Genomic DNA, 26,256 nt, shown 5'->3' on the forward strand with positions numbered 1-26,256 from the left:
TTTCTTTAATTGCCACGCCAATACCTGATGTGCTTTCTCTCTCCATTCGTAATACCGTTGTTTAGTCCTATTAATCACACATTCAAATTGATAAGATTGCAAGGTATTATATTTCAATTTCAGCCTAGATAATTCTATTTTCTGATCTTCTGTAGCATCTTTCTGAAATTCCTTTTCTCACTCATCGATCTGTTTCTCTAATTCAAGACTCTGATTTAATCGATTCTTTTTTACTTTAGAAGTATAACTCATTATTTGTCCTCTCAAATAAGCTTTCATAGCATTCCATAATACAAACTTACTTTGAACAGATTTAGAATTTTCTTTCAAAAAAATTAATTTGTTTTTTCAAAAAATCAATAAATTCTGTATTTTTTAACAACATTGTATTAAATCTCCAACGATAAGCTATTTGAATTTTCACAGAAGTTTCACATGTAAAATATAACAGAATGATCTGAAATCACCCTACTTTTCTATTCCTCTTGTTGTATTTTCCCTTTTAAATGTGTTGAGGCAACATTAAGAAGTATGTTGATCACTGCAGAATATCAAGATGATAAATGTTTCAATAAAAGTGCTTGGGCTCTCTCTTTGGTGGGGTGGCGGGGGGGGACTTTTTTTTTTACTCTGCTCTATGGAAGAGATATCTGCTGATGACATTTTGTTGGTGATAGAAATTGTGGAGGAGTCTCGATTGAATGTGAAAGCTGGGGACATCAAAGGTGAGGGGAAACCCTCTCTTTGCTTCGAGTGACAGGTGAGTGTGGGAAATAGAATACACCTGGGTGAGAGCTATGCTTCAGCACAACTAAGCTGATGCACTTGGCTATAAATAGAGCCATTGCAATTTGAATGAAAGCATTATCTGGAACAATGATCTTCATACTGGATTTGAATAACTGAAAGAAAATTTATGCTTTTTAACTATAACAAACTTAGTTGTGAGAAGTTTGTTGTGGTTCCCTCTTTAGAACAATGTAGTGGTTGGTTTGGAGATTGAAATCTAAATCGTAGTATATGTTGTGGATTTTTCCAAGTTGGCAGGAAAGCATTTACGTTGGGAAAGGGTGTGCACAATTCAGTGTTGTGTGCTGGTATTTTCATTTCTTTGTGTTTTCCCAAACACACATTGGAACGTTAAGGTTTTAAAATCACCAAAGAGAAATAAAATTATCTGAGTGCTGCACGTCAGCCTGGGTTGCATTTTTAAAAAAAATGTATTCCTTTCTCTCTCAAACAGCTTTTTTCCAACTTTATGCCCCGAGGGTGTTAACTTCTTGCTGAGGAAACTATCAACAGATGGCAGTCACTTATTCTAACCAGCCATCAGTTATGATTTTGGGGGAGGGGTAGGGAGTTACCACAAATGAAATCCAGTCCTCTCTTTGTTCGATGTTCACATATGTAGTAGTGGTAGCAAATATTAGCAAGTAAAGGAGATTCTGACTTCTGTTTATAAATGTGATTTGAAGTCCATTCTCATCCTTCCAAAGCTGAGTAATGAGATCAGTTAAGCTGGAAGTAAAATTTGTGCCCCCTTTTCTCTGTGCAAGCTTGACAATATTTTTATTATTTTAACTGTTTCAACATGTAAAATTGATATTTACACCTTGCCATTTATTTTGCTGTATAAAATTTAAATACCGTTGCCCAATTTGAAGTCTGAGTTAGGATGATTTATCAGTGACTATACTATTAAGGAATCTGAATGGTGCAGCTAATTGAGCCACTGCCTCTCAACACCAGAGACCCTGGTTCAATCCAGACCTCTGATGCAGTCGATGAGGAGTTTGTATGCTCTTTCTGTGACCGCATGGGTTTCCTTCGCTTACCCTTGCTTGTTCCCACATGCACAGTTTGTTAACTGGCCAATAAAATAGTCTCCAGTGTGTAGGTGAGTGGTCGAACCTGACGGAAATAGGTGCAAATGTGGAGACAATTTAAAAAAAAATTGGGATTAAACATTGGATTGATGTTTATAGGTGTTTGAGGTCAGTGAGGATGGTGATCGAAGGACCTGTTTCCATGCTAAATTGGTTTGTTGTATTTTAATCACATGATTAAAACATTACAAAAACACCGTTGTATCAATTTTGATTCATTGTTCATTTGTCAATAAAGATACATTTACAAAGGAAAAGTACTGACATGTACAAAAAGAAATGTCCTGTTACATTTACTGAAGTGCTCGTATTAATGCTTTTCAATTCTTAACTGAAAATGTTTTGCACTGAGCAGGATTATAAAATGGGGTTAGGATTTAAATACCTAATCCTGTCAACTGTATCTATAGGCTTAGCTGTTCCGAATGGAAGAGTATATTTCCATGGAGCATTTCTACTACAGTACCTGCCCTTTCTTTGGGGCAATTACAAGATATTCTGTTGCGTTGTTGTGACTCAATAAGACTGAGATTACCAAAACGGATACTGATAGATTTTGGTCTTTGAGTCGATTTACAGAATGTAGGACATAGGTTATTTTGAAGACATGGTAGAAGCTAACAGGAAAGATCGAAGGGTAGTATTGTTCACTCAGAGTACAATTGGAATATTTTTTCAAAATATGGTGCTAAAATCTGAACAACTAAATCATTTGAGTTGGTTTCTGATGATGCCAAAAGGTTGAGCAACTATTGGAATTTAACTATATATTTTGGCATATAAGTCGAGTCAGGAAACCGTTTATAGAAAAAAAAAATTCAAAAAGGTGCAAGAGGGTGGGTGGACTTGTACACCAGATATATTTCTGAGACCTTAAATTCATTGAATAAATCAGATTGGTTTCGATGCTGGAAACATCTCCCCACCGCCGGTCCCACTGCTGGGCACCGTCATAACTGCTCCTACCTGGGACCCTGAGGTCACCGTCGCTGCTCCTGCCTGGTAGGTTGAGGTTGCTGATGTCGTCCACTCCGGTTCCGTTGGTTGTTGGTGTTGCTGTCTGGTAGGAAGAGGGTTTTTAAAAAAACTTTATTTACAGTTTTGATACTTGTGATTGGGGTGTTTTAAACATTTTGGGTTGTTCCTGGGTGGCCAGGACAGCTCGAAAAATAGGGGTTGACTTATACACCGGAAATGTCATATAACCCTTAAAATTAGGCTGAAAAATGGGGTTGACTTGTATGCCGAAATGTATGGTATTTTATGGTCAATCAAAATTTTGCCCTGTACACATCTTCCCAGCAATTCTCCACAAACATGGTGACTTTTAGGTGTAAAATATCATTGAAGTTTGATGTGGTGCAAAATAAGAAAACTAAATAATAAACTGAATTAGGAGCAAGGTTAGAGGGGTTTATTAAAGATCTGGTTCAAGAATTTAGATTGAAAGAGGGATTTGGCATGTGAAAAATGAAAACTAGACAATTTATATTCAAATCGAGCACTGATAAATGGGGTTTCTGTAACAAACACAAATCTTAGGAGTGAGCAAGGTCACTGATTAAAACAACCTTTGACCAGTATATCACAACTATTGTCCCTCTGAGACCAAAGGATGTAAAGATATCTGGATGTAGTTAGGTTCATTTCTGCAGTTGGGAAAATGGTTGAAGCCATCATTAAGGAAGAAATAGTGAGGCCTCTGGATATAAATTGTTCTTAAGGCAGATGCAGTATATATTCAGGAAGGACAGTCATCTTTAACAAACTTACTGGAGTTATTTGAGGATATAATTAGCACAGTGGAAAAAGGGAAACAGGTGGATGTGATATACCTGGATTCCCAGAAGGTGTTTGTTAAGGTGCCGCACAAAAGACCTCTGTGTAAGATAAGGATGCATGTCATTGGGAGGTTCTCTATCAGTCTGGGTAGAGGATTGTTTAACCAACAGAAGGCAGAAAATTGGGATAAACTGATTGTATATGGTTGCCAGTCACTGAGGTTGGTAGTGTGCTTCATAGATTGGTGCTGGGCCTATAAGTGTTCACAATTTACACATAATTTGGATGAAGATTATTGACTGTAGTGCATTCAAGTTTGCTGATGACATTAACTGAGCAAAATTATGTAGAGGACACAGTCGGAAGAGGTATAGAAGTGAGTGGCAAGGGTCTGACAGATGAAGGGTAATGTTGGAAAATGTCATCCACTTTGGAAGGAAAAATAGAAGATGTATTAAATGGTGAAAAATTGCAGAATGCTGTTGTGCTGACTTGAGGATGCTTATATATGAATTGCAAAAAGTTAGTTTGCAGGTGCAGCAGGTAATCATGAGAGCAAATGGGGTGTGCCTTCATTGGTAGAAGGATTGAATTTAAGGGAGATTCTTCAACTGCATGGGGTATTGGTGAGGCCGCACCTCAAGTACTGGGTGCATTTCTGGTCTCCCTGAGAAAGGATATAGTGACTTTGGAGGTAGTGCAGAGGAAGTTTACCAGGTTTATTCTGGAAATGAGGGGGTTAGTTCGCGAGGAAAGATTGAGTAGCATGGAACTACACACCTTTGGAGTTCAGAAGGGTAAAGTGTGTGGGGTGGGGGGAAATCTTATAGAAACATAAAATCATGGAAGGAATAGATCAGGTAGAAGCAGGGAGATGTTTTCCATAGGTATTGAGACTAGGACATAACCTCCAGATTTGAGGGAGTAGATTTAAGACCAGCAAGGAAGAATTGCTTTTCCCAGAGAATAATGAACCTTGACTACACCTTGATAGGTTCTTGACTGCACCTCTTCCCACCCTCTCTCCTGTAAAGGGTTCTGTTTCTTTCTCTCAATTCCTCTGCCTCCATTATATCTGCTCCCAGGATGAGATCTTCCATTCCAGAACAACAGAACTGTGTCCTCCTTCAAAAAACATGGGTTTCCCTCTCCTGACATTAACACAGTCCTCAGCTACACATCTATTTTCTGCACATCTGCCCCAGTTCCTTCCACTCTGAGATGCAAAAGGACAGGATCCCCTTTGTCCTCACCTACCATCCCACCACTTCTGCGATTTCTGCCACCCAAAACATGGTCCCACTTTCAGACATGTCTCTCCTCCTCCTTCCACTTTCCACAGGAACTGCACTTTCTGGGCTCCCTCATCCACTCATCCCTTCCCCAAATTGCCTCTTGATACCTACACTGTGACTGCAAGAAAGGGGACCTTCTCCCTTACGACTATTAGCGCCCGAAACGGTCCTTTCAACGAAAGCAACAATTCACTTGTGCTTCACTTCTGTTGGATTATCTGTTCAGGTGATGAGTCACAAATTTCAAACATTAAAGCATAAAGGCAGATGAAAATATTATTCATTTACCATGGCTCCTGTAATGTAGATATTCAAGTAGATTTTGAGAACTGTCAGTGAAGTGCTGTTCCTCTGTCTAATCTTAACACACTTCCAAATTTGACAATCTTACCAAAATCTCGTTTTTAAATTAAAAAAACAATTTAGATAGGCAGTACAGGCCCTTTCGGATCACAAACCTGTCTTGCCCAAAATCTGCTATTAACCTACAACCCCCATACATTTTGAAGGGCGGGAGGAAACCTACTCAGACACAGAATTGTAGAAACTCCTGACAGACTATACTGACAATAACCACACCAGCAGTACGAGTATAAGATAGCTTTAATAAACTAATATGTACACTAAGAGATCTTGTCTCTCTGCAAGACAAACCTGGAAGGCTAGACTGTAGCTCTGGACTGCTTTATATACAAGGTCACCGGGATGACCCCTGGTGACCTAGTGGTGTAATTGCCTATCACCACATTCACCTCCTCCCCCCACCTTTAAAAATTGTTATTCCCCCGCCCCATCCTCCTTCCCTTGTTTGTAAGCTCATAAGTCCAAAATTTTCCGTGGCTTCAGTTGCCTTCTAGATCTCCTTGGTAGTGAGATAGGGGTGGGGAGTGCGGTCTGCCTTTCGGCCTTTCTTGGTGGAGCTGTGGGAGTGGGAAATACTAGATTGCTGTGTGGGCTGGGGATCCTCTTGTATGGGATTAGGTCCTGCCATCAAGTCTAGAGTGGTGATATTTTGTGCGGCGGGTGTACCCAGGGTCCTGATTTATGGGGTGGGTGGTATAGTCTTCTGTGGTGACTTGATGGACGACTGTTCTAGTGACTGCTGCTGTGCTCCTTGTTGATCCGTAAACATCTGTGTTTCCTCCACATTGTTCAGACATCCGGCTGGCGTGAGATCCTGGTGGCCACTGAGTCTTCTATTCCATCTGGAAATGTGACAAAGGTGTACTGAGGGTTCACGTGCCTCAACTCCACTTGATCCACCAGTGGGTCTGCTTTGTGGGGTCTGCAGTGCTTCCGGAGGAGAACAGGTCCCGGTGTCATCATCCATTTAGGCAGGACTGTGCCCGTCGTGGCTTTCCTTGTGAAAGAAAAGATATGGTCATATGGGGTCATGTTAGTGGCAGTACACAATGAAGAACGTGTAGAGTGTAGGGCTTCTGGCAACACTTCTTGGCATCTAGTAACAGGCTTTTGCTTTTAAGGTCAAGAGGACCATTTTACAGATAGTGGCATTTTCCCTTTCGACTTGTCCATTCCTCCTGGGATTGTAACTTGTAGAGCGGATGGTAGCAATCCCTCTCTCGTGGAGGTACTGCTGTACTTCTGCTCAGTGATGCAGCACCCCTGTCTGTGTGTATGTAGTTCGGGTACCCAAATATGCTGAAGATGGGTTGGAGGCATTTTATAACAGAGGTTGCTGATACATCAGAACACGGGATTGCGAAGGGGAAACGGGAATATTCATCTATTACATTTAGAAAATGGACATTTCTATTATTGGACGGGAGCAGGCCTTTAAAATTGAGGCTGAGGCGCTCAAAAAGTTTAGTAGCTTTTATCAGGGTGGTTTTGTCTGGCCGGTAAAATTGCGGTTTGCGTTCCGCACAGATGGGGCAGCTCTTGTTCACTGACCTCACTTCTTCTACTGAAAATGGGAGGTTTTGGGTTTTAATGAAGTGAAACAGTCTAGCGACCCCCGGGTGGCCCAGCTCATTGTGCAAGCTCTGCAACTGGGATGTATGGTTAAGGATGACACAAGTGCCTCTGGAGAGCGCGTCCGGGGGCTTGTTGAGTCTCCTGGGGCAGTATAGAATGTTATAGTTAAATGTAGCCAGCGCAGGATTTTGTCATTCTTAATTCTCCCCCCTGTTCTGGTTATTGAACATAAAAGCCACAGACCGTTGGTCTGTGACGAGGGTGAAGTGTTTGCACGCCAGATAATGTCGCCAGTGCCTTACTGCTTCCACAATGGCTAGGGCCTCTTTCTGTACTGCTGAGTGTCTTACCTCTGACCCCTGTAGGGTTTGTGAGAGAAAGGCTACCGGTCATCCTTCTTGGTTTAGGGTGGCTGCCAGAGCCACATCGGATGCATACGTTTCTGCTTGAAGCGGGATCGACTCATCTATGGACCGCATGGTAGCTTTAGCGATATGGTCCCTAATGTCCCTGAATGCTCTGGTGGCTGCTGGGCACAGTGGGAAAACTGAGGCTTTTATAAGTGGGTGGGCCCTGTTGGCGTAGTTGGGGACCCATTGGGCGTAGAAAGCGAACAGTCCCAAACACCTTTTTAGTGCTTTCAGCGTGTGTGGCACTGGGAGATCTAGTAGAGTGCGCATACGGATTGGGTCTGGGCTGATTTTCCAATTCTGCACTATGTAGCCTTGGATTGGCAACTTCCTGGTGCTAAAGACACATTTGTCTCTGTTGTATGTTAGGTTCCTTTCTTCGGCTGCCTGGAAGAAGCATTTTAAATTCGTGTCATGATCTTCCTGAGTGTGGCCACAGATTGTCACTGCTTTCAATTGGAAGTCATCTACTATTTGGCCCATTTCTCTCTGAAACAGGGACATTCCATTGGTGACACCGAAGGGGAGTCGCAGAAATTGATACAGCCTGCCGTCTGCCTCAAATACCGAGTAAATGCGATCGCTGTTTCTAATGGGCAGTTGGTGGTATGCTGCCTTCAGGTCTATGAAAGAGAACACCTTATACTGTGCAATGTTGTTGACCATGTCTGCTATGCATGGCAGGGGGTAGGCATCTAGTTGTGTAAATTTGTTGATTGTCTGGCTGTAATCCACTACCACGCGCAGTTTTTATCCTGACTTTACTACAACCACCTGGGCTCTTCAGGGGCTGGTGCTCTGCTCTATGATGCCCTCCTGTAGTAGCCTGCGGACCTCTGTCCTAATGAAGACTCTGTCCCTTGGGCTGTACCTCCTGCTCTTTGTGGCTATTGGTGTGCGTTCTGGAGTCAGGTGTGTGAACAGCGGAGGGTTTCTATGTTCAGGACAGACAGGCTGCAGTGTTGTTTCTTCGTAAGGTGTAGCGGGGGGTGAGGCTCGTTGTGAACTATTGTAATGCTTTCTAACTGGCACTGAAAATCTAACCCCAATAGTACCGGGGCACAGAGGTGAGGGAGTTCTAGTAATTTGAACCCTTCATATTTTGTGCCCTGAATTTTTAGAGTAACCCTGCAAAACTGTTTACTTCAGCCGCAAGGCTGCTGGCTGCTAACAGGATCAGGTGCTTACTCGGGCTTGAGGGGAGGACAAGGCGGTTGACTAACCCCTGGTCAATAAAACTTTCAGTGCTTCCACTATCTATTAAGCAATTTACCCTCACATCATTAATTTTGATGCACACAGTGGAATCAGATAAATTGTGTGGACTCGCCTGATTCATGCGTAGGGAAGCAAGTCTGACGTGTCCTTCGTGTCCTTCCATCCGATAGTACTCGGCGTCATATTCATCTCCTGAAGACTGTGTCCTCCGCTCTGTAGCATTTGTCCAAGATGGCCGGCTGCACATGGCAATCTTCTTTTGTTTGTCTGTGGAGAAAGAAGAGGTTTCCCACCTCTCATTAGCATGAGAATGAGCCTTGGCTGTGGCCTTTGGTCTTCCGAAGACTTTTGCATAATGCCCACAGTTGGAACAGACATTTTCTCTGGCAGGGCAGAGGGCTCTGGGGTGCTTTCTTTGTCCACAGAAAAAGCACTTGGGACCCTCAAGGTGCTGCTGCTGCTGTGAATTCCTGTGAGGCAGCAAACTTTTCTTTTCGTGGGGCTAGAGAGTCCAGCAGTGTGATGTTTGTCCCAGCCCCAGGGTCCTGTGAGTACTCCTCCAATTCTTTCCTGGTGCTTTCTAAAGCTTCTGCAATAGTCTCTGCCTCATCTAGCCCCACCATTCCTTTCTCCAACAATCGATGCATCGTCTCAGTGGACACAATTCTGTCCTTAATAAGGTCCTCCGCATACTCCTGAGCTGATACTGCTTTAAAGTTGCAGCCTCTCACCAGGTCTTTCAGAGAGAGTATAAAGTCTCTGGCAGACTCCCTTACTTGTTGTGACCTGGTCATGAGCCTGTACCGGGAGTGGAGTTCGCTATGCCCCTTACTGTAATGCCTCTGTAAAGTGCTCATTTCCTCTTGGTAGGACCTGGTATCCTGTATACGGGAGTAAGGGTGGTCTCCCAGCTGCACTAACAGCTGCATTAATAGCTCTTTATCCGATGCCTCAGCACCCTCCACATAATTCAGAAAGCATCTCTGCCAGTGGCCTAAGTGCGTGTCGGCTCCGGGATTTCTGGGGTCAAGCTCCAGCTTGTCTGGTTGCAGCACATGGCTAAGCCACAGTCTCTGGTCCCTCAGGTAATGTGGGGGCACCCCGGGGTCGTTCCTGGTCTCCACGTGGTCTCTGGGTCTAGGTGTTGCAAGGATGGCCCCTGGGGTACTGGGAGCTGCTGGTAGAGCCTCTGTGGGGCTTGAGTCTACTGGAGGAGTAACCTGGGTGCTTGGAACTGTTGGCTGAGTCTCTGGCTTTGGGACGTTTGCAGCGGGCTCAGGGGGGATCCCAGCGGTAGCGTCAGGTCTTCGTGGTGCTGGGGAAAACTGCTGCTGGGGGAGTGACGGTAGCGGTGTCTGCTTTTCCTGTCTCTGGAGTGGTCGGGAATTCTGCACATACGTGGCGATCAGGAATACGACTTGTGGAGATCCTTCTACCTGCACTTGTGGTGACCCCTTTCTGATCAGTCCAGGGTTTAGGGTCGGCAGCACCTGTACTGGCAACCCCACGGACAGGCAGGGCTCTTGGCCGTTTCTTACCTGCCCTATTGTACTTCTGTGGTCTTCCCCGCATTCCACCACGATTCCAGTACAGCGGTCCCTCGCCATCTCTGTCCTCAGATGCACCTGCGTGCTGGTCATCACCAGATTCCATTCCTCAGGAAGAGTCTCCAGGTGGTCGGGAATGTGCATTGGAGCAGAAGCAGCTTCCATCCTAGTAGCTATCATATTAGTTTATTAAATTGTACTGACAATAACCACACCAGCAGTGCAAGTATAAGACAGCTTTAATAAACTAATGTGCACACTAAGAGGTCTTGTCTCTTTGCAAGACGAACCTGGAAGGCGAGACTGTAGCTCTAGACTGCTTTATATACAAGGTCACCAGGATGACCCTGGTGACCTAGTGGTGTAATCACATATCACCACACAGACAGTGCTGGATTCAAACCTGGGTTCACTGGCACTGTGATAGTGTTGAAAGATGCCTTATAATTAAGATAACAATTGCAGTGGAAACTACTATTACCTACAGATTAATAATCCAAGATATTTCAAATATACTCCAGCAGATGCCAATCCATCACATGCAAAGACTTTGAAATGAACAGCAATCCACAAACACTACTTGCAATGGGCCATGATAGCTTTGCAGTTAGGTGGGGGCTGTTGCAAATGTCACGGTTTTCAATGTAACTGTGGTTGTGTCTCAGACTTCAGACTGCTGCAAAATGTAAACTTTGTCAATGACCAAATGAATAGGATGTTTAACATGTACAGCAAGCCCATCTGGAAAGCATTGCCTGATACTCCAGACAACATATATTGACAAAGTCTACTCTTGATAGAAAACTGCATCTTATTTCAGAAGTCTCTAAATCCATGAATCTATCGTTAATCACAACTTTAAAAGATTTAGCTTCAAATTGAAAGATCCATATTAAAAGCAGATCCGAAATAACTGTTTCAACTACCAAGATAATGTCACTTAGTCCTTATAATGAAAAGTTTGTTGTTTTCTCTGCCTTCTGTATATTGGTCTGGAAAGTAAGTACATGACTCCCAACTCCTGAACCTAATTCACTGGAGTTTCATGTAAAGTTTATATTCACTTGAACAAAGAGAAATTTGTACCTCTATCTGATGCAACATGAAGAATACCTCAACTGTATTCCCATGCAAGCGGCTTCTGAAAGTGCACTTACAGACAGACTGTGTGCATCTGCAGTATCCATGGGAGCTTGAGTTACTGATTGGACAGTCTTGTTTCTTTCTCCACACCTGTCATTTTCACCCAAAGTTGATTTATCATCTTGGAAACAACTGCAGGAGACTTTAAAAGGGTTTGCATGAGGGCAATTATTTTCTCATGACAAGGCAGTGGACTATAGAAACTTAAAGTGTGTTTGTATCTCTATAAAACTCTGGTTAGACCACACGAAGTATTGCATTCAGTTCTGATTGCCTTATTACAAAGGATCTAGCTGGTTTGGAGTGGGTGCAAAGGAGATTTGCTGGGGAGGTGCTTGGACTGGAGAACATGTATCAAGGTTGACAGAGCTAGAGATTTTCTCTTTGGAGCTACAAAGGATGAGCAGTGATTTAATAGAGGTGTGTAAGATTAAATAAGGTGGACAGCCAGCACCTATTACCTGTCCGATAATAGCAAATACCAGAGGATGACTGCTTAAGGTTAGTGGAGGAAAATTTAGGGGAGATGTCAGAGATGAGTTTTTTTTAACAACACAGAATGGTGGGTTCCTGGAATGCATTTTATAGAAGGTATGAGTGTGAGGCAGGGGAAAAAAAGATTGTGTAGAGTAGGTTTACATAGGCCAGGACCACATTGTGGGCAAATACACACCAAAATTTTGGAGGCACTCAGCTGGTCTTTCAGCGTCCATAAGAGACGCAGGGTTGCTGATGTTTCGGGTCTGAGCCCTTCTTCAAGGAACAAGTAGAATGAGCAAAGAAAAAAAAACAGGCAATATCAATACAGATTATGCTGGCTGCGGAGAAATCCAGACCAACAAAAGGTGTTGATTGGATATGATAAGGGGATAGGTGAGAATTGATTGTTTGTGCAAAAGGAGACTGAGAAAAGGGAGTGAGAGAGAGCTGGGGGAAAATGAGGGAGGAGGAAGTAAGGGGGCGGGTAGGGTTTTAACAAAAGCCAGAGAAGTTGATATTAATGCCATCTGGTTGGAGGGTGCCCAGATGGAAGATGCGCTGCTGTTCCTCCAATTTTTGGGTGGTCTTTGACTGGCAGTGCATGAGGCCATGGATAGACATGTCAGCAAGGGAATGGGATGGGGAATTGAATGGGTGGTCACTGGGAGATCCACGCTATTGCATCGGATAGAGCCAAGATGCTCAACAAAACGATCTCCCAGTCTGCGCCCAGTCTCTCCGATGTAGGGGAAACTGCAACAAGAGCACTGGATGCAGTAGATGACCCCTGCAGATTCAGAAGTGTTTTTACTGCAATTAACAGCATCTGCAGACTTTTGTGTTTCACTCAACATTGTGAGCTGAAGGGCATTTATTGTTCTATGTTTATAGCCCAGCACTCATCTTTACTCTGCTTTCAATTCTGTTTCTATAGAGACTAGTGAAAAGTATCACCAGCTAAAACTGATTTCCCACTCATCAGTTGGAGAAGAGGGAGTATTGGTCAACCATCTTTCTACATTTGGTGTTGAACATAAACTCACCTTTGTTTGTAAAGCTGATTCACCCTTGTTCATGTCATTCCACTGCATATTTCTGCATGGTGACACCAGATCATTGATAAACTAGCAGTGAAATTTTGCAAATTACTCCGTGCACTCAAGCTTCCTGACAGATATCTGCATCCATGAGCCCATCTAACACTGGCATGAGTTGTAGAACTTCATTTCTGGTTACATTCAAGTATTATTAGGAACAATATCAAAGAGTTATAAACATTTTCCATCATTTTCAGAGCATACTTGGCTCAGGACAGAATGCAAGATTGTTCTGTTGAAATAAGAAATAAATGGCAAATAAAAGAGATGGCAGTTTTAAACTATACATTCTCATGGCACAAAGCAATTACCAAGCATAAACATCAAAATAAATAGAAATGTGCATGAACTGTTTATTTCTTCTTTTTCTAAAATGTGAATTAAACTGGGTAAAGTTCAAACTTTAAAAAGCAAGCAAGCATTCACGCTCATTCTCAAAATTTCTAAGAGGTTTGAAAAATCAATCAATTAAAAAAAAATTATTTATTTTTCACACTATGAACTATATCAACCAATCTATGTAGAAATGTTTCTCATTAAATTTACACAGTGGTCTTTTCTCCCCTTTTTTCCCCCCTTTCCCTCCCTCCCCTTTGCCCACCCCCCTCCAAAATCCATAAATATTCAACATATACAATAAAACCATATCTTCACACAAAGGAAAATAAACAAGAAAAGTGCGTCATCTATTTATTACACACTGAATCTAATAGTTTTGTCTTATCATTTTCATTCTCATTTTAGGGGATGGAGGTCGTAGGCAAGCTCTCTCTCATATGTTCCATGTATGGTTCCCAAATTTGTTCAAACATTATGACTTTATTTTTAAATTATATGTTATTTTTTCCAATGCAATACATTTATTTGTTTCCATATACCATTGCTGTATTCTCATGCTCTCTTCCATTTCCAAGTTGACATTATACATTTTTTTGCTATTGCTAAGGCTATCAATGAATTTTTTTTGTACTTTATCCAATTTGAGGCCTAAATCTCTCTTTCATATGTTACTTAAAATAAATATCTCTGGTTTTTTTTGGTATGTTATTTTTTGTAATTTTATTTAGTATCTGATTTAATTCTTCCCAAAATGTATTTACTTTCGTACATACCTAAATTCCATGTAATGTTGTTCCCATTTCCTCTTACAACGAAAACACCTATCCGATGATGTTGAATCCCATTCTTTTAATTTTAGAGGAGTGATATATATCCTGTATAACCAATTATACTGTATCATCATAATCTTGTGTTTATTGTATTCTTCATAGTTCCAAAACATAAATTTTCCCATACTTCATTTTTTATCTTTATGTTTAAATCCTTTTCCCACTTCTGCTTAGGTTTATAGATTATTTCATTTTCCTTATCTTGCTGCTTAATGTACATGTTGGTTATAAATCTTTTAATTATCATTGTGTCTGTAATCACATATTCAAAGCTGCTTCCTTCATGTAATCTCAAGCTGTTTTCCAATTTATCCTTTAAATAAGCATTCAATTGATGATATGCAGACATTGTACCATGAATTATTCCATATTTTTACTTCAACTGTTCAAATGTTAATAAATTATTTCCCAAAAAACAATTTTCTATTCTTTTGATTCCTTTTCTCTCCCATTCTCTAAAGAAAAGGTTGTCTATTGTAAAAGGAATTAGCGGATTTTGCGTCAATAGTAATTTTGGTATTTGATAATTCGTTTTTTTCCTTTCTAAGTGGCTCTTCCATGTATTAAGTAAATGATGCAGTACTGGTGAGTTTTTATATTGCACCAGCTTTTCATCCCACTTATCAAGTCTATGTTCCGGTACCTTTTCCCCTATTTTATCTAGTTCTATCTTAGTCCAGTCTAGTTTTTCCCTGCCTGGTAAAAATCTGATAAATACCTTAATTGTGTGGCTCTATAATAATTTCTAAAATTTGGTAACTGCAAACCACCTTGATTATACCTCTCTGCTAATTTATCTAACGCTACCCTTGGATTCCTCCCTTTCCACAAAAAAAATCAGTCAATGTTTTAGACAATCATCTGAGATCTATTTGTTCCTTGGGCCATTCTTAAGTTCTTAGGATATATGAAATAAATATAATTTTCATCAGTCATCTTTTAAAGCAAAATCTAAGTTAATTTATCCATTCTAACAAAGTTTTATATCATAAAAATGATTAAAATTAAGTAGGTTGAGGTGCAAGGTAGCAGTGTAACAGCACTAGATGGCCACCAATGTAAGATTAAGAGGCCAACCTGGCAAATTGGAGATTTGATTTTCTCCTTCTCTATCCCCTTAGACGATCCCTGAAGAACACAGCACTACGGGAGATCCAAAATCATACTGCCATCTGTCCGTTAACACATTCTTTTTTTTAAATTTATTCAACGGATATGGGATTCATAGGCAGAGCTGTATTTAATTGCCCATCCCTAATTACCCTTGAGAAGGCAGTAAGTAGGGAGCAGCTTTTTGAACCATTGCAGTCCAAACAAAAACGACTTGTTTGGACTTGTTGGTCAAGGCTCTAGCTGTGCATCCTGCTGGGCTTTCCCACAACTATCCTGAAGGCAAAAAAAAACTACCCTGCTATCTGAAATAAAATAAAAACTCACCAAATCAAGCAGGGCCTGCAGATAATTTTTTTTTAAAAAGAAGCTGACGTTTGGGGTTTTTGTCAGAATAATTCTTTCCAATGTAAAATATGCTTACAAGAGTTCTGCAAAAGCCTACATTACTAAACAGTAGCCCCTTTTCCACTGGCATCCCAGTTAATTGGCTGTGCATTCTCCCAGGGTAGGAAGCTCTTTGTGCTGTTTCCATTGGGCCACCTTTAACTGAGATGCTGACTGCTTTTCCTCTGAGGCAACTCATCCCTGGGGATGGGAGAGTCTGCCTTCAACCAGAAATGGGTACTTTTTCCCACTTGTTTAATTGGCAAGCCAGCATCAGTATGAGTAAGGGTCGAGGCTGTCGATCCCCGATGTGATTTGACGCTGATGTGGTGATTGTTTTCTTTTTTCCACTGGATCCTGGCCCAGTTAGTTCCCTGTTTATTCCTGGGACAAGGTGCCAGTGGAAATGGGGTTAGTGAAAGCTTGGGGCAGGAGATTTTGCATGATCTAAATACCGAACTCAAGTTCAGCATCAACAGAGATCCTCAATATATCTACATGATAACCCACACATGAGATCACCAGCAGACATGCCAAATACGTCATCATTGATCTATGCAAAAAAAATACCCTTGTGAATTTCTACCAAATCTGCAATTTAGAGGTTGGTTTCAAAGTTTGTATTTGACAAGGGCATCCATTATTTAACTGAGGCGGGGGGGGGGGGAAATTGAATGTAATTTTAGAAAAATGTAAATTTAGATGCACTTTTGACCCACAAACCTGTGCCACCCAATTACAAACCTGGTACGTTTTGAACCGTGGGGGAAACTGGAGCACCCAAGAAAGCCAATGCAGACATGGAGAGAACGTACAAACTCCTTATAGACAGCGTGGGATTTGAAGCCTGGTTGTTGACGCTGTAGCAGCATTGCGCTAATCACTATGCAGGCCACCCACAGTTATTTGTCCCAACTTCCAACGAAAAATCTTTGAGAGCCAGCTAATTTTTCATCTCCTGTCCTATAGGGAAGATCCTAGGTTGCGGATAACCTGAAATCAGACTTTACACAAATTCTCTTAGAGATTTATAAAGCATTTTTCAAGATGCTAATAATCTTCATGATGAAATGTTTCCTCGCATTCATCAATGACTGGATACAACCAATACAGCACTCCCTTAGAATCGTAGAGCCATGCAGCACAGAACAAGACCCTTGGTCCAACTCATCCATGGCAAATAAGCAGGCATCTGGGTAGTCCCAGTTTCCTGCATGTTGCTCAAATCCTTCTGAATCCTTCCTCTCCGTGTATCTGCAAAGACTACCCTCTGAAATAAAGAAAAAGATTTCTCTGGGCCCTTTCATATCTCTCCTCTCTCGCCTGAAGCCTGTGCCCTCTAGTTCTCGAATCATCTCTGCTGAGGGAAAAAGATTTGAGCATTCAGTTTATGCATTCATTGGTAGAACTGTGGATCTCTTAGGGTGAATATTTGATAAAATCTAGTGATTATGATATAGGTAGCTATAGAAAATAGACAAACAATTCTCAGGAACAAAAGCCTTAAATGGTCTGTTGATATTTAGAAACAAGAAAAATACCTTGCTATAATTAAGTTTTATGGGAGGAAATATCTAGAAAATATAGTAGACGTATTGCACAATGTTTTTTTCCCCCACATATGCAGGTGCTGATTACTCCTTGTGCCATTATTGTCCATCTCAATTTTGTCTCCCAATAGTCTTTTAAACAAAGCCATCCATTAATAGCAGTGATGTCATAATGTTCACATGCAGTTGCTTCTTTGTTGTGGTCAACTTCTAATTATAGATAGCACAATAATTACATTATATGGTTCTAGTTCCCTACAGTATTTTGCACAGCAGTATTGAGAGGCATAGATGTCACACAAACAGATGCAGTCTGGGTCCTTTTGATAAAATTTAGCTGTAGGCAAGTAAAATAAACACTGTGAAACCATTAACCTTTTTAGCTGTCAATTACAACTAAAACAACTGAAGCCACTCCTGCAGAGATATTTATAAATCTATTTTACATAGGTCAGATGGGACAATCTCGTGTGGAAGATTCACTGTCACCAGCCTACAAAAAAAAACCAACAAAAGGAAAGGGAATGATTTCCATGAAGTCACAGAAATCGACCTATGATAACAATTACTCAATAATTTTCAACCTGTATGAAGCAGGATGTCAGAAACCTATCGTTATTGGGATTAAAATAGTATAAGCAAAGATGTGTTGGAATAGTTTATTACACATTCTGAAGGTGTATTTCCTTCAGAAGCTCCAGGCTGTCAAATCTGGTACAGAGTGAGTCAGCTGCAAGATCTTATGAAATTCCACTGATTAAATCATGAAAATGGACAGTGGAACTCAACTTGTTCAGTCATTTTGTTCTTTTGCTTGTATCTTGAGGAACAGCTTCAGCCCGAAATGTCAACCTCCTTTGGACGTTGCGAGACCGGCTGAGTTCCTTCTGCACCTCTGAGTTTTGACTACAATCACAGTGTCTTAGACTTTCGTGTTTCACTCTGTGTACATCTTCAGGGTTATGGATTTGTGTCCCAGTCAAGAAACATCCCAGATGAGCAAAAATGGAGGGGAGGAGAAAAGGGTGCTGAAGAGATGGATGATGAGGTTTTGGGGCTATGAAGCAAATTAGATGTTGGTGAATCCAGCAGTCACTAGGAGTCTGCCATGAGAACAGCTTTACCATCTTTTGCTTGGATGATCATGCAAGACAACATTCCCCTGGAAAAGATTATTTACCACCTCAGAAATTGTTACATGTTTTTAAGAATATGGAACCCGTATTTAAAGTACATGGGGGTTAACGTTTGATGATTCCTCCCACCGGGCTCCAGTACCACTGTCTCCAGTATCCCTAGCGATGTGGATGAATCACGTAATGTTTCATCTGTATGAAATTAATGCTTTTGGAAAACATGATTTTGTCACATTATATGGGAGAATTACCTCTTCCTTTTTTCCTTTGGGGAGGTGGTCTTTCTCTTTCCCTTTTTCCTCTTTGTTTGCTACTTTATTAAGGATTGGCACGGTGTGAAATTTTGTATTTATAAACAATAGTGCAGAATTTAATAATGTGTTGATTCTTCCTTCCTTGTTTTTCAATGTGAAGTTCGGTTTTGGTATTTTGTATATATCTGTAATGTTTCTTTGATTTTGTTTTGTGACTCCATGTTGATTGAAAAGTAAATAAATAAATAAAAGACGTGTCTGTGTTTCGACTGGAATTTGTTGCTATGATATACAGTAATGGTTCGCTTGTTATGCCAAAGCCGTGTGCCAAGCATTTTATCGAGGCACAAATGGAGTTGATGTCCTTCCTCCTTCCTCACCCATCACGCCATGTTGGTGTGTTTTCCCACCCTGGAGTTAAAATTGCTCTGGAAGATCAGTCTTTTTCCTTTGGGGAGGGGAAGATGTGTCTTGTGGTCTGGAGTTGGTAGAGTATTGCCTACTTTTTGACTGCATTTTGTATGTTGTTGGCACAGAACCAGAATGCATGTGTGTGAGATGTAAAATATTACAGGTTGACACACTACACCGCAGAAATTGCCCTCTAATAATCTTCCAATGAGCATTATAATTGTTCTTTTTAAGTCTGGTGGGGTAATTGAGCGAAGTGCAAGCTGGAAGAACTCGCCATGACCCCAAGTTTCTGCAACGTTGTTGGCTGAGATTGTAAAAGTTGCTCTAGAAGGTTAATTAACTGTAGATGAATGCATTTCCTAGTTAAATTTAAATCCTAGTTAGAATTAGTTAATTAATACAGATCTATACTACAGACTCAGAACTTGCTGGACCAAAGAATGCTGAACCAGTTTTGATGTGATTTAACTGCTCTATTTTAACAATTCACCTCATTAACAGTGATTTTGAATTTTTGCTCTTGGTGATGGGTCTTTTTGATTTTTGTATGCTGATAGGAGGATAAAGGAGATGGGAGGAAATTATCAGCTGTGGTGGGAACTTCCCACTTGAAACAAAATAAATATTAACCCCTGGAGAAAAATGTTGGAGGTTTTTCAGCTGTTGGCATCCTGGCTGGGAAATAAAACTTAATTTAGGCTTCACAATCTTTCTCGCAGTCAACAACTGTCAAGGAATGGTATTTGAAAAGTAGTAGGTTCTTGCATGATGCTTGATGGTAGCTGTATTAACATTAGAAGAGTATCAGTTGTTTTACCAGACTCCAGCTACTGTAGGGCAATTTGATTTTTTTTTGTTCAAATTACAAAACCAGTACTTTTTTTTAAAGAATTTGGTGTCTTTTTTTGATAGGTGAACGTTACGGAGAATGCTGAAGTGTCCGAATGTCTGGATTGGATCTTGCCTTGATGAGAGTTTATTGTCATATACACAAGTATAATGTACAGATGCAACAGTATAATTTATTGCAGCCAGATACTTAAGATACATCAACTAGAGCAGTCTATCTAGAGCGAGTGTGCGGCTTGGTACAACAGCAACACTATCAACAAGTTCACTGACGATACCATGGTAGTGGGTTGTGTAAAGGGGGCAATGAGAGATTGAAAACTTGGCTGAATGGTGTACCCACAATAACCTCGCACTTAATGTTAAACCAGAGGTAAATGATTCCGTGATCATTGGTGAATCAGAGTTGGAGAGGGTGATCAAATTTAATTTATTTGCAGTCATTATCTCAGAGGATCTCAGATAAATGGTATCGTGAAAAAAGCACATCAGGAGTTTACAGAGGTTTGGCATGACATTGTGAAAAGTGTGCTGGCTAACTACAACACAGTCTGGTATGGGGACACTAATGCCCCTGAGTGAAAAGTGAAAAGTCCTGCAAAAGATGGTGGACCCAGCCCAGGACACCACAGGCAAAACCCTCCCCACTATCTTGAACATCTACAGGGAACGCTGCCCGTCAGAGAGCACCAGCAATCATCAAGGATGCGCACCATCCAGCATATGCTCTGATCTTGCTGCTGCCATCAGGAAAGAGGTCTAGCTGCCACAAGACTCGCACCAGCAGGTTCAGAAACAGCTGCTACCCCTTCACTATCAGACTCCTCAACAACAAACTCAATCAGGGACTCATTTAAGGACTCTTAGTTTTGCACTCTTCATTTTTTTCTCTCTGTACTGCAGAATTGGTTTGTTTACATTTTTTATTTGTCTACAGATGTGAATTGAGTCACTAGTTTTGCCAATAAGTGGTAATTCTGTCTTGCCCACAGGACAAGAATCTCAGGGTTTTATGTGATGTGTATATACTCTGACAATAAAATCTGAATAAATTACATGACCAAAATAAAAGACAGAAAAAAATAAATATTCAGTAATGCAACTTCAATAGTGCAAGAAATAAAAGTGAAATTTCAGTTGTGCAGATAAATCTTTCTGTGGTCCTGGATTAGTTTATGGTTAGAATTATGGTAGTTTGGGGAGGTTCTAGAGCTGAGAAGCACTTTTTTTTCAGGCTTTTGTACCTTCTGTTCAAAGGTAGCAGCAGAACGATATTGTGGCCGTTACAGAGACTTGGCTTGGAGTTTAGGTCTTTTGAAAGGAAGAAGACGGGAGGTGGGGGGATGGGGGAGAGAAAGAGTAGCCCTATTGTTCAGGGATATATCACGCCGATAGAAAGGGAGGACGCTGCAGAGGGAGTATCTATTGAGATGGTGTGGGTGGAAATTATAAATAGGAAGGGAGCAATCACTGTACTAGGAGTAGTCTATGGACCCCCCCCCCCTCAATAGCCCTTGGGACACCGAAGAGCAGATAAGGCAGGTTTTGGAATGGGGCAGAAATTACAGGGTTGTTATGGGAGATTTCAACTTCTCTAATAATTGACTTGCACCTCCTGACTGCAAGAGGGACAAATGGGGCTGAATTTGTCAGGTGTGTTCAAGGGTTCCTGACACAGTATGTGGACCAGCTGATGAGGGGGCCATACTGTATCTAATTCTGAGCAATGAATCTGGTCAGGTGGCAGATATCTTGGTGGGGGAGCATTTTGGTGAGAATAACCACAACTCCCTGAGCTTTAGCATAGCTATGGATAAGGGGGAAAAAACAGACAAAATGGGGAAGGGCTAATTATGATGGGATGAGGCAGGAACTAGTGAGAATAAATTGAAAACACATATTCATGGGTGAAAGCACAGAACTAATGTGGAGGAAGTTTAGGAACCACGTGCTGGATTCAGGATAGGTTTATCCCACTGGGACAGGGAAAAGGAGGTAGACAGATGAGGCTGTTAGTCAATAGGAAGAAGGAAGCATACATTAGATATGGGAAGCAAGAAACAGGAAGGGCTCATACGAAGTATACGGTACCCAGGAAGGAGCTTAAGAAAGGACTTGGGAGAGCTTGAAGAGGGCATGAGATGACCTTAGCATGTAGGTCAAGGTGTTCTATGTGTATGTGAAGAACAGAAGAATGTTGAGAATAAAGGTGGGGCCGATAAATGATAAGGGAGGCAACATGTGCCTGGAGGCAGAGGAGTTGGGGAAGTCCTAAATGAATACTTTGCTTCAATATTCACAAGAGAAAAGGAACTTGGTTAGAATGTCAGAATAGAAAAGGCTTGTATGCTGGAAGATGTTGAGATCTTCTTAAAAACATCAAGATTGATGTCCCCAAGGCTGGACATGGGAAGTGAGGGAAAAGATAGCTGGGGCAGAGGCTATGATGTTTGTGTTCTCTTTGACCACAAGCGAGGTGCTGAAGGATTGGAGAAATAGTGAATGTAGTCCCCTTGTTTAAAAAAGGTAATAGGGAGAATTCTGGAAATTATAGACCAGCAATTTTTACATCAGTGGAGTGTAAACTATTGGAGAGGATTCTTAAGGATAGGATCTGTGACTATTTGGAGAAGTACGTCTACTCAAGGATAGTCAGCATGTCTTTGTGAAGCGAAGGTGTGCCTCATGAATCAAATTGGGTTTTTTGAGGAGGTAACAAAAGAAGTTGATGAGGGTAGGGTGGTACATGTGGTCTACGTGGATTTAGTAAAGCATTTGACAGGGTTCCCCATGAGAGACTTGTTAGAAAGTCATGAGGCATGGGATCTATGGAACATTGGCTGTGTGGATAAAAAATGGCTTGCATGTCGAAGGCAGAGAGTTGTAGTGGAAGGCAAATGTTCTGCCAGGACATTGGTGACTAGTGGAGTTCCACAAAGATATGTTTTGGAACCCCTGTTCTTTTGTAATTTTTATAAATTACCTCAATGAAGAGGCAGAAGGATGGGTCAGTAAGCTTGCGGAGCTTAGAGGAGTTGTGGATGGTGCTGAAGGCTGTCGTAGGTTACAAAAAGATATAGACGGATGCAGTGTTGGGTGGAAAAGTGGTAGATGAAGTTCAATCTGGATAAGTGTGAGGTTATGCAATTTGGAAGGACAAACCAGAAGGCAGAGTACAGGGTTAATGGTCAGTTACTTAAGAATGTGAATAAATAGAGGAACCTTGGGTTCAAATTCATATATCCTTTAACATTGCCATGCAGGTTGATAGGATCGTTAAGAAGGCCTATTGGCTGCTGGGTTTCTTTAATAGGGGGATTGTGTTCAGGAATCAAGAGGTCATGCTCTAACTCTACAAATCTCTGGTGAGACCACAGTATTGTGTTCATTTCTAATCACCTCATTATAGGAAGGATGTGGATGCTATGAAAATGGTGCAGAGGAGATTTACCAGGATGTTGCCTGGTTTGGAAAATAAGTCTAAACAGGCAAGGTTAGCCTGTTAGAGCATAGAAGGAGGGGAGGAGAGTTAATCGAGGTCCACAAGATTTTGAGAGGTATAGATAGGGTTGATAGTGTCTTTTTTCCAGGGCATGAATAGCAAGCACCAGAGGACATTTGTACAAAATAAAGGGAGGGAAGTTTAGGGGAGACATCAGGGGAAAGTTTTTTTACTCAGAGAGCTGAGGGTGCCTGGAATGGGATCGTGGTGGAGGCTGAAACATTGGGGGCAGTTAAGAGACTCTTAGACAGGCACATGGATGGAAGAAAAATGGAGGATTGTGGGGTAGTGAGGGTTTAGTCCTTTTTTAAAAAGAATATATGGGTGGGCACAGCATTGAGGGCGGAAGGGCCTGAACTGTATTCTATGTTTATGAGGAGGTTGTGACCAGGGTGATGGAATTCCTTTGTTGCTGGCTGTCTTTTTGAGGCAGCATCTCCTATTTTCAGTGGATGGGAGGTCAGTTACCCTAATGGACATGGCCAGATTTGTCACTTTCTGCTGCCCCTTGTGTTCATTGTAATGACATTTCAAAGCAAGGCATGCTTTCCACAGTTCACCAATAGAAGTTCAATAATGTATTTGTTGACATGCCAAGTCTCCTCAGACTTTGTAAGGAAAGATGTTGGTGTTCCTTCTTCACAGTTGCCTTGATGTACTGGCTCCAGGAGAGGTCCTCTTGTGTACTCTCTTGGGGAATCGAAGTATAACCCTCCACTAGTGATCTGTGAATGAAGGCTGAGGTGTAGTCCCTCTGACTTCCTTTCCTAAAGTCCACAATAAGTTCCTTGGTCTTCCTGAGGTTGGCAGCAAGATTGCTGCTTCCAACCAACCAGATTCTCAATCTCCATCTTGTATTATGATTCTCCATTTCCCATTATTCGTTCAATAATGGTGGTGTCGTCGGTGAATTTATGGATTGCATTGGAATGGAACTTGGTTATGAAATCATGAGTGTAGAGGAATAGAGCAGCGAACTAAGTGCAAAGTCTTGATAGGTCAATGATGAGGATATGATGTTGCCAATTTGTACAGATTGGGTTCTGATGTGGAAATCGAGGATCCAGTTGCAAAGCAATAAACAGAGTCCCAGATCGCAGAGTTTAATTATTAGTTTTGCTGATATTATGGTGTTATATGCCGAGCTATAGCCAATGTTGTCTTCATGGACTGAAAGTGCTTCAGACACTTTCTGTTAAATATCAATGTTCTGACTATATGAAATGTGATTGAACTGATGGGGATGATTGAAGGCCAAGTCAAAAGTTATATAATGGGATCAATGATCAGGTGCCTTGTTTATAATTTTATGTAACTTTATAGGTGTCAAATATATCCTATTCACGTGGCAAGTAGCTCACCTGCTCAAGAAAGGCACTGTGCAGTCTAAGCATCAAACCACAAAATTTATTGTGGGGAAAAATATCAAATGGTCAATTGTAACGGCATGATTTTATAGTTGCTGCTGGACACTTGTCAAGTTAATTCAAAGTTTAAGTCCAGACTCTGCTGCCTCGACCATGCTAAAACAATGAAACTTTGAGCTTTTGGCTTTGAAAGAAAATACGAGGCATTAAGCAATGTTTAGTTGAACCATGATGGAATTAGTTCTTAAGTTAAACAAGACCTGATGGAAGTATGTCTGTGGTACCTTGTGCTATTTTTTTCTTGCATAATTTTATAACTTCATTTTATTGTCACCTCACAAAACCTATTGATTTTTGTCAGCTTGAGCTACTCTTTAGCCTAATTAACATCCCCCCGCCCCCCTCCCCCCCACCATGGTCTCAAACAGTTGGTCACCTGCAACTACTGCTGAGCTATACTGATTCATGAGCCTCTGTTTATATTGACCAGATGGATCTCTGTGAAAAGAACTGGTGGGACTAGGAGCTGAGTTGAAGAGGTGGAGTTAGGGACATTTGCCTTAGACTTGGAGAAATTTTGGTAAGACTTCCGGCTGTTTGGAGACCAGTATTTACAATGGCAACAAGTTTACACTGGCTACTTGGTTGTAAGTGATAAATATCAAAGGATAATTTGAGTGTAGTTTCTGATACACTCAAGAAGTAAGAGGCTGTGGTGGTTTTCCCCAGGTAAAATAATCGTTCCCTGGGGAGTATTATGTACAGTATACACATTATTGCTGAAATATTTTTAAAAGTGCTGTGTTTGATTTTTGTAGTACAGGGATGATTTGAGATGTCTTAATTGAGATAAAGGCGGTGGGGAAATTTGGGGACTCAAAATTGAAAGTTGTTAATGTGATAAATAGGATGTGATAAAGTATAAAAAGAAGTTTTGTAAAAAATAATTCTCATGTGGATACTTTAATAAATGAGATGTTCAATGAGAAGCTGCAGAAAAGAGTGATCTTGGTTCTAAAAGGGAAATAAGCATATGTAAAATTTGACAATTTTCATATCTGTGTTGGTACAACTTGGTGGTGCCAGTGATCATAAGCCTTTTTGACTCTTTCTTGTAGAGCATTAGAAAACTATTGAACTGTTGTTGAAGGGAAAATATTTGTTATATTGATGCCAAATTTAGCCTTCATAAAATGTCTCCTGTTTTGTTTTCTCGTCTACGATGGAACTTGGCCAAAAAGGAATCTCCAGGCTTCCCTGGAGTGGGAAGGTAGAAAGTCATTTTGAGTGAGCATTGGGAATGTCTTTTTAAAGTTGTCAAACCTTATTTTGGGTAAAACTATTGTTTTCAGATCTGGTGAAGTTTGAGCTGTAATCTGATTTCTGTGTTTACCTTTTAGAGCCATCAGAGAATCATGTGGGTGTGAGAAAGACGTCTGGCTCCACTTCCATTAAGGTAATCATCTTGTCAGTGGTGTTGAAAATGTTGCCCTTAATTTCAATGTTTGGGAATGCTTTGATGAAGCAGACATTGTTTCATTGAAACCACGAGCTTCTCAAGTTGAGGACAATTTAAAATTTTGTAACATGTCAGAGTTTCCACATGCCTAGCAGACTAAATGTTTCCATATCCTTCCATATTTTAAGGAATGCTTGGTTAACATGGTTTCTAAGTTAACAGATATATAAGGGATTACTGCTGAAGCAGTTGTTATGTTGTAT

At 41.1% G+C, this 26,256-nt stretch overlaps 1 protein-coding gene across 2 annotated transcripts in view; it reads left to right on the forward strand.

Annotated features, from left to right (window-relative positions):
• LOC138760682 (rho guanine nucleotide exchange factor TIAM2) overlaps positions 1–26,256 on the forward strand; it is a 314,168-nt gene that overhangs the window by 80,463 nt on the left and 207,449 nt on the right. For both annotated transcript variants that reach the window (XM_069931610.1, XM_069931609.1), the window contains one exon: positions 25,935–25,990. The gene's annotated coding sequence lies outside the window, so the exon portion shown is untranslated. The remainder of the gene's footprint in view (positions 1–25,934; positions 25,991–26,256) is intronic.

The sequence above is a fragment of the Narcine bancroftii genome, chromosome 4, assembly GCF_036971445.1.
Source record: "Narcine bancroftii isolate sNarBan1 chromosome 4, sNarBan1.hap1, whole genome shotgun sequence".
NCBI classification, from domain to species: Eukaryota; Metazoa; Chordata; class Chondrichthyes; order Torpediniformes; family Narcinidae; genus Narcine; species Narcine bancroftii.